The 13917-nt window shown below is 43.6% G+C and overlaps 3 non-coding genes across 3 annotated transcripts; all 3 read right to left on the reverse strand.

Moving 5' to 3' along the window:
- Window positions 1–3162: 3162 nt before the first annotated feature.
- trnav-aac (transfer RNA valine (anticodon AAC)) lies at window positions 3163–3235 on the reverse strand. Its single transcript has one exon. It is a non-coding gene; the product is annotated as a tRNA-Val (tRNA).
- A 438-nt stretch (window positions 3236–3673) lies between these two features.
- trnan-guu (transfer RNA asparagine (anticodon GUU)) lies at window positions 3674–3747 on the reverse strand. The gene has a single exon. It is a non-coding gene; the product is annotated as a tRNA-Asn (tRNA).
- A 7450-nt stretch (window positions 3748–11197) lies between these two features.
- On the reverse strand, window positions 11198–11270 carry trnam-cau (transfer RNA methionine (anticodon CAU)). The gene has a single exon. It is a non-coding gene; the product is annotated as a tRNA-Met (tRNA).
- Between the last annotated feature and the right edge of the window lie 2647 nt (window positions 11271–13917).

Here is a 13917-nt window from a genome sequence, read left to right on the forward strand (position 1 = left end):
GTTTCCATGTTGTAACTTCTATGATTCTATGATTCTATGATTCTATGATAATAGGGCCACTAAGGGAGACACACGACAAACTCACAGGCAATGACAGCGAAATGGCAGAAATATTAAATAATCACTTTGCTTCAGTATTTACCAGGGAGACTGGTATTGTGGGCATGACAGTAGAAGAAGAGATCAAAAAGATATGTAAAGACATTTAAGATCGAAAGGGGGGAGATAATTGATAAACTAATCAATCTTAGAGAGGAAATTTCCTGTTAGGTGCCTAACCAGAGTTTCAAACCGCTCAGCCACGCTAATTTCCGTATTACTGTTCAGGAGCTTATTTCACAGGGACACGATTACTGCGCTCCATTTAGGGAGGCTCAGTGAAAGGCGGAAATTGATCTATTAATAGAATCATAGAATAAGATAGCGCCATTCAGCCCATCGTGCCAGTGCCAGCTCTCTGAAAGAGCTGTCCAGTTCGTCCCACTCGCCTGCTGTTTCCCCATAACCCTGAAAAAGTTTGATCCAAGCGTTTATCCAATTCCCTTTTGAAAACTGTGAGTTAAGAAAAACAATATTGAAAGGGGTGCTGGGGCCTCTGCAGCGTCGATGTAGAGTGTGTGATGATTGAAGTTATCAAGATGGTTGCTTTACACATGTTATGATGTGCAATCATCCTGAAATATCTTCAATATCCAATACAAATTGAATTGCAAACCTGACGGACAAACACTGGAAAACAAGTCACGAGTGAACGCAAATCATCTCGGACCCGTTTTTAGCCTCACGGCACTTCAAATAAAGTGAAATAACTTTGCATTGAAAAGATTTGGAACTTGCATCTATGCCTTTATCTGTTCCATTTCTTAAAGTTGCTGGCGTCTGATGATGTACACGCCTCTGCTCGCTCTATTGAACAAGAAAGTAGGTGTTTGACGTTGACGGGACCTGTTGGTTATGAGCTCATCCTTTACATTGAGTGGGTTCGCGTCCTTTAAACGGCGTCAACTTTAGCCCAGCGGTGAACTTCGCAACAAACAAGTTCATCACCGTCTCACCGCGGGCACTGACTGACACGTTTATCGTTATTTCTTTCAGACCGAAATAAATAGGAACCGTGATTTTAAATTTGCACGAAGTGATTTTTAGGTAGTCGCCTTTAAATGTTTCAAAGGCGACTGCGAATTTATGATCGTCTGGCCATTTCACCAGCCGTGTTGAAAACAAAACATGTCTCTTAAGGGGAGTCTATAACGAGGGGGCATAGATTTAAGGTGAGAGGGGAGAGATACAAAAGGGTCCAGAGGGGCAATTTTTTCACTCAAAGGGTGGTGAGTGTCTGGAACGAGCTGCCAGAGGCAGTAGTAGAGGCGGGTACAATTTTGTCTTTTAAAAAGCATTTGGACAGTTACATGGGTAAGATGGGTATAGAGGGATATGGGCCAAGTGCAGGCAATTGGGACTAGCTTAGTGGTATAAACTGGGCGACATGGACATGTTGGGCCGAAGGGCCTGTTTCCATGTTGTAACTTCTATGATTCTATGATTCTATGATTCTATGATAATAGGGCCACTAAGGGAGACACACGACAAACTCACAGGCAATGACAGCGAAATGGCAGAAATATTAAATAATCACTTTGCTTCAGTATTTACCAGGGAGACTGGTATTGTGGGCATGACAGTAGAAGAAGAGATCAAAAAGATATGTAAAGACATTTAAGATCGAAAGGGGGAGATAATTGATAAACTAATCAATCTTAGAGAGGAAATTTCCTGTTAGGTGCCTAACCAGAGTTTCAAACCGCTCAGCCACGCTAATTTCCGTATTACTGTTCAGGAGCTTATTTCACAGGGACACGATTACTGCGCTCCATTTAGGGAGGCTCAGTGAAAGGCGGAAATTGATCTATTAATAGAATCATAGAATAAGATAGCGCCATTCAGCCCATCGTGCCAGTGCCAGCTCTCTGAAAGAGCTGTCCAGTTCGTCCCACTCGCCTACTGTTTCCCCATAACCCTGAAAAAGTTTGATCCAAGCGTTTATCCAATTCCCTTTTGAAAACTGTGAGTTAAGAAAAACAATATTGAAAGGGGTGCTGGGGTCTCTGCAGCGTCGATGTAGAGTGTGTGATGATTGAAGTTATCAAGATGGTTGCTTTACACATGTTATGATGTGCAATCATCCTGAAATATCTTCAATATCCAATACAAATTGAATTGCAAACCTGACGGACAAACACTGGAAAACAAGTCACGAGTGAACGCAAATCATCTCGGACCCGTTTTTAGCCTCACGGCACTTCAAATAAAGTGAAATAACTTTGCATTGAAAAGATTTGGAACTTGCATCTATGCCTTTATCTGTTCCATTTCTTAAAGTTCTCTGGTGTCTGATGATGTACACGCCTCTGCTCCCTCCATTGAACAAGAAAGGAGATGTTTGACGTTGACGGGACCTGTTGGTTATGAGCTCATCCTTGACATTGAGTGGGTTCGCGTCCTTTAAACGGCGTCAACTTTAGCCCAGCGGTGAACTTCGCAACAAACAAGTTCATCACCGTCTCACCGCGGGCACTGACTGACACGTTTATCGTTATTTCTTTCAGACCGAAATAAATAGGAACCGTGATTTTAAATTTGCACGAAGTGATTTTTAGGTAGTCGCCTTTAAATGTTTCAAAGGCGACTCCGAATTTATGATAGTCCGGCCATTTCACCAGCCGTGTTGAAAACAAAACTTGTCTCTAACTTTCGCGTCTTTTTTCGAAAGGCAAAAAACATATTTCCCATGACCTCTGAAGGATGGACAAGTACATTTCAGAAAGCTGAATCAAGTTCACCAGCCTTTTAATCCGGAGTCAGACCTTTGCGCCACGCACTCTGAAGACAGGATCCTGGATGTTATTACATTTTTTGAATGTTTCTCAAACACCGTTTCATATATTGGTTGAATGGATGAGGCTTATCAAATCTCCGCCAGATCCCACCGGTAATGAGACAGCATTGGAAGCAGCCTTCACCCCCAATATCACGCTGGCATTCATCGCCTGCTCTCAGCGGACTGCATTAACAGGGCTTGGAGATCTGGACTTTGTTCACATTTAATCAGCAATGTGAATCGTTCAATATTTAATCATTTTTAATGGGGACAAGGTTTCAAAATATTTCCGCCCGGTTTCGAACCGGGGACTTTTCGCGTGTTAGGCGAACGTGATAACCACTACACTACGGAAACCTGACACCTCCAACCTCGTGATAGGGATATAACCCCTCAGCCAAACTAATTTCCGTATTACTGTCCAGGAGCTCATTTCACAGGGATACATTTACTGCGCTGTATTTCGGAAGGCTGCAGAGAAGGATCGGAGGCGATGGTCAGGCAGGGAATCCCAGAGCATCGCGCCCACACAAACATTTCACTGTTTTTTTCATGTGCCTGATATCCGACCGCAGTGTAAATTGTGGCGAATCAGGCATGCTCAGATGACATTGTTCACAGAGTGTTTTCTTGCAGCCAAATCACACATTAGAAAACGTGAAATGAGATGAAGAGATCGGAGCCATTTAAAGTGCTCCCAGTTACTGCAGATCAGGAATTAAAACCTGGCACCGGCTTCAGGTCGATCAGAATGAGGCAATGAATCCGAAAGTGGGAAGAAAAAGGTGCAATTTCCGTCCCTGGGTGGGCTCGAACCACCAACCTTTCGGTTAACAGCCGAACGCGCTAACCGATTGCGCCACAGAAACCGCCCGGTGCTTTTTCTTGCTAGATACACCAAAGCAGCGTGTCACCTAGCCAAAGTTACATGTTGCAGCCACAGAAATGCAATTGTCCACTATCAGTCTTACTTTTCCAGAAATAAAGGATGGGACATTGTTTATGGAAACGGTCTGGTCTCGCTCACAGCATCGATATCACCGCCAACCAGCTCTCCTGCTACCGGCGCGCCCACCGGTGCTTTGTCTGTTATTGAGTCGGACTGTGGGATATTTCATCGATCGAAACTATACAAGTCACAGGGAAAAATCTCAAAGTCATTAAACTCCCGAATTAGCCCCAAAATCAATCAATCTCAGTTTTGCAATGTTCAATTGACCCCCGGCCTCAACAGCTTTTTGGGGGTGAGTGTTCCAGATTTCCACTCCCCTTTGTGTGAAGAAGTGCTTCCTGACCTCACTCCTGAACAGCTGAGCTCTAATTTTAAGGTTACGCCCCCTTGTTCTGGACTTTCCCCACCAGAGAAAATAGTCTCTATCTGCCCTGTCAAATCCTTTAATCATCTTAAACACCTCAATTAGATCACCCCTTAATATTCTATACTCAAGGGAATGCAAGTCCAGTCTATGCAACCTGTCCTCATAATTGCTTATCAAGGATAGCCACCAAAAGGGGTTTTACGATGGCTTTTGAGTGCATTGGCTTTTGCCAATGGGTATGTTGGTCCAGGGTTATGATTCTCGCTTCGGGGTTGTTTGTCCAAATATGTGAGAGATCCCGGACGAGCCCTTATTTTACTTTTGATCTTGAACGTCCAAAGACAGAAAAGTCTCCAAATCACCTCACATGAGTGAAACAATTCCTATGTTTCATACTATTACCTAACACAACTGCCCAACTTGGTTCTGATGAAAGGTCATTGACCTGAAACATTAACTCGGTTTCTCTCTCCACAGATTCTGCCTGACCTGCTGAGGGTTTCCAGCATTTTCCATGTTATCAGAGTATCACTTCCCTCATCACCTAACTACACTCCTCCACTAGATGTCGCCTTGTGGTGCAAACAGGCTCCTTCCACACAGCCAGGTGTTCTGCTTTTGGCATTAATTATAACCATAACTTTTGAACTTGTTGGTTAAAACATATGGCCTTGCCCATTGACCGAAAAGCAGAATGGTGTTTATCTCTCACCAGTACAGCCCTTTCCCGCTGCGTCAGTATGGAACGATACGTCGCAATCATACAGATGTCACACCTCTCCTGCTTCCCTGTGAAGCTGGTAAGACGAATAGCACACAATGCTGTATGATACACATACTCACCAACTCTGAATGATTTAAAGGCCTTGTTATGATTGTCAGAGAATTGTTTATATCAAAAGGACAATTAACTTACGAGTATTATGATATCAGCTGCAATCCAAGAGTTTCTGGACTTCAGAATCTACTAGTCTCTATGTTAAACATATGCATGCATATAAAATGAAGCAAATCTGTCTTATGATTGTAGTTTCATTCTCCCAACAGAGATTTATACTTCCTTACTTAAGAGGCAAAAGCTAAAGGTTAATATTACTTCAATATAAAGACTAACTCTTTCCTTACAATCCAGATACCCCAAACTAATATAACACCTCAAATTGATCGAGTTTCTCAAACTAAAATAGTACCTCAAACTAATACAGTACCTCAAACGTATCGAGAACCTGAAACTAATATAATACCTCAAGCTAATACATCGTCTCATACTGATACAGTACCTCAAACAAATACAACACCTTAAACTAATACAAACCGATACAGAACCTGAAACTAATATAATACCTCAAACTAATACAGCATCTTAATCTAATTCAGTAGCTCAAACTAATAAAGTACCTCAAACGATAAAGAACCTGAAACTAATATAGTACCTCAAACTTATACATCATCTCAAACTAATAAATACCTCAAACCGATACAGAGCCTGAAACTAATCGAATACCTCAAACTAATACAGCATCTCAAACTAATACAGTATCTCAAACTAAAAAAGTACCTCAAACTAATACAGTACCTCAAACTAATACAGTACCTCAAACGAATGCAACACCTTAATCTAACACAGAACCTCAAACTGACACAGATTCTGAAAATAATATAACACCACAAACTACTACAACACCTCAAACTAATACAACACCTCAAACTAATACAGCACCTCACACTAATACAGCACCTCAAACTGATACAGCACATCAAATTGATACAGCACCTCAAGCTAATACAGTACCTCGAACTAATATATTACCTCAAATTAGTACAGCATCTTAAACTAACACAGCACTTCAAACTAACGCAGCACCTCAAACTAACACTGTACCTCGAATTAATACAGTGCCTCAAACAAATACAGTACCTCAAACTAATACAGTACCTCAAGCTAATAACGTATCTCGAATTAATACAGTACCTCAAACAAATACAGCACCTCAAACTAATAGTGTTCCTCAAACTAATCCAGCACCTCAAACTAATAGTGTTCCTCAAACAAATACAGCACCTCAAACTAATAGTGTACCTCAAACAAATACAACACCTCAAACTAATAGTGTTCCTCAAACAAATACAGCACCTCAAACTAATACAGTACCTCGTAATAATACTGTACCTGAAACAAATACAGCACCTCAAACTAATAGTGTTCCTCAAACAAATACAGCACCTCAAACTAATCGTGTTCCTCAAACTAATACAGCACCTCAAACTAATAGTGTGCCTCAAACAAATACAGCACCTCAAACTAATCGTGTTCCTCAAACTAATACAGCACCTCAAACTAAAAGTGCTCCTCAAACAAATACAGCACCTCAAACTAATAGTGTTCCTCAAACAAATACAGCACCTCAAACTAATAGTGTACCTCAAACAAATACAGCACCTCAAACTAATAGTGTTCCTCAAACTAATCCAGCACCTCAAACTAATAGTGTTATTCAAACAAATACAGCACCTCAAACTAATAGTGTTCCTCAAACTAATCCAGCACCTCAAACTAATAGTGTTCCTCAAACTAATCCAGCACCTCAAACTAATAGTGTTCTTCAAACAAATACAGCACCTCAAACTGATCGTGTTCCTCAAACTAATCCAGCACCTCAAAATAATAGTGTTCCTCAAACAAATACAGCACCTCAAACTAATATTGTTCCTAAAACAAATAGAGCACCTCAAACTAATAGTGTTCCTAAAACAAATACAGCACCTCAAACTAATAGTGTTCCTCAAACTAATCCAGCACCTCAAATTAATAGTGTTCCTCAAACAAATACAGCACCTCAAACTAATAGTGTTCCTCAAACTAATCCAGCACCTCAAATTAATAGTGTTCCTCAAACAAATCCAGCACCTCAAACCAATAGTGTTCCTCAAACAAATACCTCACTTCAAACTAATAGTGTTCCTCAAACAATACAGCACCTCAAACTAATAGTTCAACTCAAACAAATACAGTACCCCAAAACTAACCATTAACTGAAATGTCAAAGTCCGACCAGGACAAGCAGGTTGACCTTGACAGGTGGCGGATCTGTTAAGAGGATATTAAGCTGCAGGAGAAAGTCCCGTTCAGGAGCTGCAATTCAATTAATTTCGAGTCTTTTCTCAACATTAGAGCAGAGAAACACGTGGTGCGTAATATCACCGCAGGGCCTTCCATTATCGGCATAATTCAGTGCAACATCCCCAGTACATTTCGTCTGAAGCTCATCACTCGATGCCTTTCAAGTCACCTTTGCTGATTTGTTGCAGTTCAGTTTGGGTTTGATTGGAGTTGTTTCTTTACCAGCATAGCTTTATTGGGGCGAGGGATATTTGAGTTTGTACCGGGCAATCTGTAGCTGTCCATTGCTAATTGATCTTCAATTGACACAATACATTTCAATTAAACTATCACAAAAAGACGGACTATTCCTGCACCCACTCCCCGCCCCCCCTCCAATGTTCCAACTTACTCCATTTCTCCATCGCTGCTTCTGCCAATCTCTCACTCTGTCTCTAATTATAAATCTGTCTATCGTGCTCTCTTTCTCCGAATTTTATGTTTCTTTATCTCTTTCAACTATATCCATTGTTATTTTCACCTTATTAAAAATCAGTATCAATCTCCTTCGACCGATTCGAATGTATCATTGTCTCTCCACTGCTTTAAATGTATTTTTTCTATCTATCTATCTCTCTATCCATCTATCTCTCTATCCATCTGCCTATCTATCTATCTTTCTATCTATATATCTCTTTATCCATCTATCTATCCATCCATCTGTTTAACTATCTACCTATCTATCTATCTCTCTATCAACCTATCTATCTCTCTATCAACCTATCTATCTATCTATCTATCTATCTATCTATCTATCTATCTATCTATCTATCTATCTATCTATCTATCTATCTATCTATCTATCTCACTATCTATCTATCTCACTATCTATCTATCTCTCTATCTATCTATCTCTCTATCTATCTATCTCTCTATCTATCTATCTCTCTATCTATCTATCTCTCTATCCATCTATCTAATTATCCATCTGTCTCTCTATCCATCTACCTATCTATTTATCTTTCTATCTATATATCTCTATATCCATCTATCTATCCATCCATCTATCTATCTATATATCTCTCTATCCATCTATCTAGCCATCCATCTATCTATATATCTCTCTATCCAACTCTCTCTATCTATACATCTCTCTAGCCATCTATCAATATGTAGACTTACCTATCTATCGATCTCTATCTATCCATCTATCTATCCATATAGCTATCTATCTTTTTACCTTTATCTCCCTATGTCTCTATATCTGTTTCTCACTCCACCTGTTTATTGCTCTGTTGTTGTTTCTCTATCGCTTTCTGACTCTCCTTCTTCATTACTCAAGTTTATCAAATAGCTTTCTAATCTTTATCAAAAAAATGCAATATTAAAGCATGAGGTAAATTAGCAAATTACAAGGTGGGGTGGACTCAGTATGTTGGTCTGTGAAGACGTCACCGAGCCCTCTTCCTTCTTCAGGCTGCTGATCACAGAAGTCTCCCTGAGCAGCTTCTGGAAGAAGAAGCGCGAGCACTTCTCGTCCTGCTCCACGGAGCGGACTCTGGAACGAAAGATAATCTTTGAGGTCCCTTTAACTGGATGGATCACACCGTGAGATCAGAAGGTGAGGCCCCTTTAACTGGACGGTTCAGAGCATGAGATCACAGGATGAGGCCCCCTCAACTGGACGGTTCACACCGTGAGATCACAGCATGAGGCCCCTTTAACTGGACGGTTCATACCGTGAGATCACAGCATGAGGCCCCTGTAACTGGACGGTTCATACCGTGAGATACGGTCTGTATTGCACTGTATTGCTTCGAAATTGTGAAATTTAATTTTAACTCTGTGTATTCTTAAATTTTATGCAGTAATGTATGTTTTGTAATAAAAAAAAATTCGCAGAAACTTTCGAATCAAACGGGAATTGAACCTCCACACGTTATCCATTGCTCCACTGGCCCAGTTTTCAAAAAGCATGCAGTAACGCACACTTCCACAACGCTGGAGAATGAGCAGTTCCTGAGTCAGTCTCGGTCATACCCACGCGATTCCACGAGTCCGGAAGTGTCAAAAGGTGCACGGTGAACAATCACCAAAGAGAGAGACATGAGCTGCTTCCTTTCGATCGCTCAGCTTGTCGAGCGGAGAACTATAGTACAATTAACAGATCAAAGTTTGCTGGTTCGAAGTAATAAACGTGCTTTTGGAGTAAGTAGCTCTCGGCCATTCTCTTAACTTTACAGGCAGCCTACGGCTTAACATGTTGGCGCTGAGGCACAGGAGAGCACTTTTCCTTTGTCAAACCTTGAAGCTTTCTGTGTCTGTCAGAACACGGCTGTTTTGTTCGAGCATTTGCCTCTGCTCACCAGCAGGGAGTGCCTTTGAGCAACAACACTTCAAACCGCTTTCAGGCAAAAATGTCTTCGATCAGGCAGACAGGGCTCTCGCTGCTCCCTCAAGCTCGGGGCCGCTGTTCCTTTCCTGAGATCTCATCTACCTTACGCAGTCTCGGGCTCTTCTCAGCATCATTCACGATTACTGGGGCTTCCCGTTCTGCTGTTGCTCACTTGCTCACGCTCGATACCACCGATTGGAGCAAAGTATTGATTGTCGTCAGGCAGGGGGCCAACCCAAGGCGAGATTTCTCTGCTGATCGTGGAACTGCTTGGAGGCGAGTGCGAAACAACGACTGTGAAGGGCATTGAATAAAGTGGGCAGTAGCAACATGGATACAGAATCGGCTAAGGGACAGGAAACAGAGTAGTGGTGAACGGTTGTTTTTGGGACTGGGGGGAGGTGGACAGTGATGTTCCCCAGGGGTCGGTGCTTTGACCACTGCTTTCCTTTATATATGTTAATGACTTGAACTTGTGTGTACAGGGCACAATCTCCAAATTTGCAGATGACACAAAACTTGTAAGGGTTAAAAACAGTGGGGAGGATAGTGATAGACTTCAGGAGAATATATACAGACTGGCTGCATGGGCGGAAACATGGCAAATGAAAGTTAACGAAGAAAAATTCGAATTGATGCATTTCGGTAGGAAGAACGAGGAGAGACAATATAAACTAGAGGGCTTAATTCTAACAGTGATACAGGAACAAAGAGATCTGCGGGTATATGTGCACATATCATTGAAAGTGGCAGGGCAGGTTGAGAAAGTGGTTAAAAAAGCATACGGGATCCTAGGCTTTATAAATAGAGGCAGAGAGCACTAAAGTATGGAAGTCATTAGAAAACACTGGTTCAGCCACAACTGCAGTATTATGTCCACTTCTGGGCGCCGCACTTTAGGAAAGATATGAAGGCGTTAAAGAGGGTGCAGAAGAGATTTACTAGAATGATTCCAGGGATGAGGGACTTTAGTTACGTGGATAGACTGGAGAAGCTGGAGATTTGATAGAAATTGTCAAAACCATGAAGGGATTAGACAGAGTATATAGAGAGAAATCGTTCCCATTTGCAGAAGGGTGAAGGAGCAGAGGGCATAGATGTAACATGATTGGCAAAAGCACCATAGATGACATCAGGAAAAACGATGGGGCGGTGGAGTGGGACCAGCTGGATTGCTCTTGCACAGAGCTGGTGTGGTCTCGATGGGCCGAATGGCCTCCTTCCGTGCTGGAATGTTTCTATGATTCAAGACGAATGCTCGCTGAGCAGGTGAGAGATAGCAAGATAGATTCTTGCATTCTCCACTCACCTTTTGACTTGGGTCAATTGTCCAGAAACAAAAGTGGCGTCAGTTTTCAGCGAGTCCATGGTCCATGTACTTCTTAAGCTTCACTGCGTGCTACGGTACAGAGAGGTCAAGGGGCAGCAAATCTTTTGGTGTGCTGCAGGAAGCAAAAATTCATGATTTTGGTCTTCGGCAAAGATTGAAAAAAAAAGCTTAACGATGCCTTCTCTGAGGATTGAACTCAGGACCTTCAGATTATGAGACTGACGCGCTGCCTGCTGCGCTAAGAAGACACTTGATGCAAAAAACTCCAGGCAGCTCTATCAAGTAGGACAGTTTGCAAGGTGTAAAATCATAAACTAATCGGCAGTTTGCAAAAACTCTCCATCCAGGTGGAAATCGAACCAACAATCTTCTGAATTTTGGTCAGACACGTTCCCCATTGCTCGACTGGCCAAAGGTGTGTCGAGTAAGTCGGAGCTCACACTCTCACAGCGCTGCGGTATGAGGAGGGACCGAGTCAGTCTCGTTCATGCCCACGCGACTCCACGAGTCTGGGAGTGTCAAAAGGCGTACGGTGAACAATCATCAAAAAGAGGGACCTTTGCTGCTTCCCTTCGATCGTTCAGCTGGTAGTGTGGAAAACTTGTAGAGATTAAAACTTGAAAGCAAAATCACTCTTAAATCGTTGGTTTAATTCTGGCTCAAAATAATGAACGTGCTTTTGGATTGAGCGGTATTGAGCTCAAGGCCGCTCTCTTAACTTTACAGACTGCTTACTGCTTAAAATGTTGGCACTTGTCCATTCTCAAACCTGAAAGCTTTCTTTGTCTGTCCGAACACGGCTGTTTTGCTCGAGCATTTGCCTCTGCTCACCAGCAGGGAGTGCCTTTGTGCAACAACACGTCAAACCGGACTCACTTTCAGGCAAAAAAGACTTCTGTCACTCTTTCGGACAGGTCTCTCGCTGCTCAAAGGAGTGCCGTTGAACGGCAATTTTATTTTCAAAATATACTTTATTTCATAATATTTAATGATACATACAGATCAGGGTTGAAGTTCACAATTTCAATTCAAAACAATACAAAACAAATCGTACACACTATGATCCCATTATTTCAATACAATACACAGTACATGTGTCAGAGTACATTCTGTATAATAAAAGGTGGTATGGCTTTACACGGTGCTCTTTCCCCATAGGGCCCTTGCGTAGGCCGCAACGCGCCTCAGTGCATCCCGCAGCACGTTCTCCTGGACCTTGGAGTCTGCCAGTCGGCAACACTCGGTCGTGGACAGCTCCTTCAGCTGGAAGACCAGCAGGTTTCGGGCGGGCCAAAGGGCCTCCTTCAACGAGTTGATGGTCTTCCAGTAGCAGTTGATATCTGTCTCGGTGTGCCTCCCGGGGAACAGTCCATAGAGCACAGCGTCCTGTGTTACTGAGGTGTTGGGGATGAACTGGGACTGATACCAACGCATCTCTCCACACACATTCTGCATGAAGGTCCAGTCCACCAGGAGACGGACGACGGTCCCATTCCCGCAGCCTTGAAGGCAGCTCGAAGTGATGCTGAGATTCCATGTGTGTTGGAAGGACTGCACTGGGAGGGCCCTTCTCACCACCATTCAGGCCACATCCTGTTGCCTGTTGGTCAGTTCTGGCGACAAGACGTTCTGCCAAATGGCATCGACCTTCTGGTCGGGGAACTGGTCGATCGGATCCACCCTCTCCTTTACATGCAGAGCCCCCTGAACGTTCCACTGTCTGACGGTCTTGTGGTCGAAGTGGTTCCAACTCAGGAACTTCTCCACCTGGGACAGGTGGTGGGGGGCAGGCCAGCTGAACGGGACCTCCTGCGTCTGCTCGGTTGGCTAGACCCAGTTTTCTCAGTGTATTGTACATGGTGTCCCTGTGGACGCATTCTACTTAGGACCTCCAGACAAAGTGGAAGACAGCTCGGCTGACTGTGGTGACGGAGCTGTGGGGAATGGGCCAGACCTGGGCCACCTACAACAAGACCCCGAGTACCTCACACTTTATCACCTGGTTCCTGTTGGTTATGGAGAGGGAGCGCCCCCTCCCACCATACCAAGCTTCTGTTTGGCCTTGGCGACGCTCCCTTCCCATTTATTGGTGGAGTCCTGGGGCCCCCGAACCCGATCCCCAACACCATCAGGTAGTCGGACCTAACGGTGAAGGGAACAAAGGATCGGGTCTCCCACCTGCCACAGAACATGGCCTCACTCTTACTGCGGTTCACTCTGGACCCCGAGGCCAGCTTGAAACGATCGCAGATGTCCATCAGTCTGTGGATCGACTGCTGATCGGGTCAAAAGACGGTGACGTCATCCATTTACAGGGAAGCCTTAACCTGACAGCCTCCACTGCCTGGGATCGTCACCCCCCTGATTACTGTGTCCTTTCTGATTAACGCAGCAAACAGCTCGACACAACACATGAACAAGACCGCAGAGAGAGTACAACCCAGTCTGACTCCAGATCTGATCGGAAAACTCTCTGACTCCCGCCCATTGATTCGGACTGTGCAATGGATGTCCATGTAGAGCAGTCGGATCCAATCGCTGATTCCATCCCCAAACCCCATTTTGGGTAGTACGTCAATCATGTATGCGTGGGATATTCTGTCGAAGGCCTTCTCCTGGTCCAGGCTGATGAGGCAGGTGTTCACCCCTCTGTCCTGCACGTTGGCGATCGTATCCCTGAGCAGCGCAAGGCGATCAGAGATCTTCCTTCCGGGTACAGTACAGGTCTGATCCGCGTGGATCACCCGCCACAGAACAGATTCGAGCCTGTCAGCGATGGCCTTCGACACAATCTTGTCGTCAGCATTTAGCAAGGAAATTGGTCGCCAATTTCTCATTTATTCCCTCTCCCCCTTCTGCTTGTAGATGAGGGTGATGATGCCTTTCCTCGTGGAT

This window comes from Heptranchias perlo, unplaced genomic scaffold (genome assembly GCF_035084215.1).
Source record: "Heptranchias perlo isolate sHepPer1 unplaced genomic scaffold, sHepPer1.hap1 HAP1_SCAFFOLD_50, whole genome shotgun sequence".
NCBI lineage: Eukaryota > Metazoa > Chordata > Chondrichthyes > Hexanchiformes > Hexanchidae > Heptranchias > Heptranchias perlo.